Raw genomic sequence first — 2131 nt, forward strand, 5'->3', positions numbered from 1 at the left:
CTGAGAAGCTGACTGATTCCCTCCTGATTTTAGAGTTTGCGCAGATTAATGACATGGGAAAAAAAGCTAATTGTGTTTTGTCTTTTTTCTTTTTAATTCTTAGTTGAGACCTAAAAGCCGCCCGTATGGACTGTGATAGTATTGATTAAGAAATACAAATTTAGCGTACGACAGAGCAAGTAAAGATAAGTATAATTAATCAGTATATTATCTGTAATGTACATATTTTAAAATGTATTTCTGTTTATTTATCTCCAGTCTGCATAATTGTAAAACCATTGTGATTTCCCAAATTACATCTTTGAAGCCCCTTCAGTGTCAATGTCCCATTCTTGAACTTTCTGCAGCATCTTTATCGATTCAGTCAGTCCAATATCATAAACAAATACTGTATCCTTAGCAGTGCATATTTATTGGGGGGCTTGCATCTAGTGCATGCACATATTTTTGGATCCATGCCTCCACTTTACGTTTACTCTTAACAGTACACAGCAGGAGTGTAGACATTTCAACTCTTCTTGAAAACTCAAACAGAGGAAGTGAATCAGTGAAGGTGTTCAAAAACCTGTTTGATAATAATGGTAATAATGATGATTATGATAATACTCCATCAACTTTTTTTTCTAGCACAATTCATTTATAAATGCAGCACAAAGCACTTTACATAAAAGTGAATGATACAGTAAATGAAAAGCAAATAATCGTGACATCTAAAGTAAAATAAGGATTAAAGTAGTAAAATAAGCTATAATAATAATAATAATAATAATAATAATAATAATAAAATAAGATAATAAATCTGTTTTAAAAGGAACAAGATAAAATAATTGGGGGTTTAAAAAAACACTTCCAGAGAAAGCAATCTTGTAGATGTCTATAAATGTTTAATTCATAGGTTTTTTGTGTTTTCAACTAACACAAATATACATATGTTCTTGACATCCGTGCACTTTTTCGCAAGTCAGAAGGAATGAAAACTTGAATTAGCTGTCCACAGTAATTACTCCATCATCCCCTTCATCTCTGAATACCTTTCAGTCTGACACAGCACACAACACAGCATTATACTGACACCATGATTTCCCTGGAGACTTAGCCCAAAGTAATCTTAACCATAGGCACTACAAGCCTAACCTCAGCCCTTACCCGACTCTTAACCAAAAACCAAGTCTTAACCCGAAAATGTAATAGTTTACCTTGTGTGGACCAGCTGTTAGTCTCTAGGTGAGTAACTGTACAGTTATAAAAGTATCTGTTTGACCAGATCTACAGTACACCCCCACAATAGTAACACAAATATATACACACCCACCCAGACACCCTTACCCTAACGTTAACATAAACCTAACCTTATCCTAACCTTAAACAAAGTTGTCACTCTAAAATGTAATGATTTATATTATGTTGAATTGCTTTTTATCCCCAAAAGAAAGTCAACTCCTCACAATATAAGTGTGTAAAGAGATTTATGTCCTCACAACATGAGAAATAGAAGGCCACACACACACAGCGGCTCAATAACATGGTCATAATTAACCTATAATGTCAACAGGGAACATAATCCTTGATACCGACAAGCCAATGCCAGCCAAAAAAAAAAAAAAAAAAAGATACATCGGTTCAGAGTATGTGAATGTGTGCATAGTGTAACAAGATGCCACAGGGAAAAACCTACAAATTTGTGCTCGCATGTACTTGGATTTACTATAAGGCTTGTTTCTCTCTTTCTCTCTGTCTTTCTATCAGCCTTTCCGTCTCCCTCTCTCTCCTTCCGTGCCTCCCTTCCTCTCTCACCTCTCCTCATGTTTGGTCACACTGTCTCCCTCAGACAAACATAGCACCAGAGAAGCAGAGACAGAAAGCAGAAAGAGCACAGTAAATAAGAGACATCAGAGAGAGAGAGAGAGAAGGGGGAAACAAGCGAAATCACAGACTAAGTGCAGTGCAGCTGAGGGCTTGACGAATGCTCATCCAGCTGGCTTAAGGTTGTCTGCGCTCACTCAGCTGTGGACGAGCGTCTGGGCAGACTGGATTTCATTTTGTTCCAACAGCCACCGAGCAGGAGCAGCAGTTCTGTAGATGCATATCGCTCCTTTTGGATTATTTCAGATGCCGCTGCTGGTGTGATGAA

The sequence above is a fragment of the Xiphias gladius genome, chromosome 18 (assembly GCF_016859285.1).
Source record: "Xiphias gladius isolate SHS-SW01 ecotype Sanya breed wild chromosome 18, ASM1685928v1, whole genome shotgun sequence".
In the NCBI taxonomy this organism is placed as follows: Eukaryota; Metazoa; Chordata; class Actinopteri; order Istiophoriformes; family Xiphiidae; genus Xiphias; species Xiphias gladius.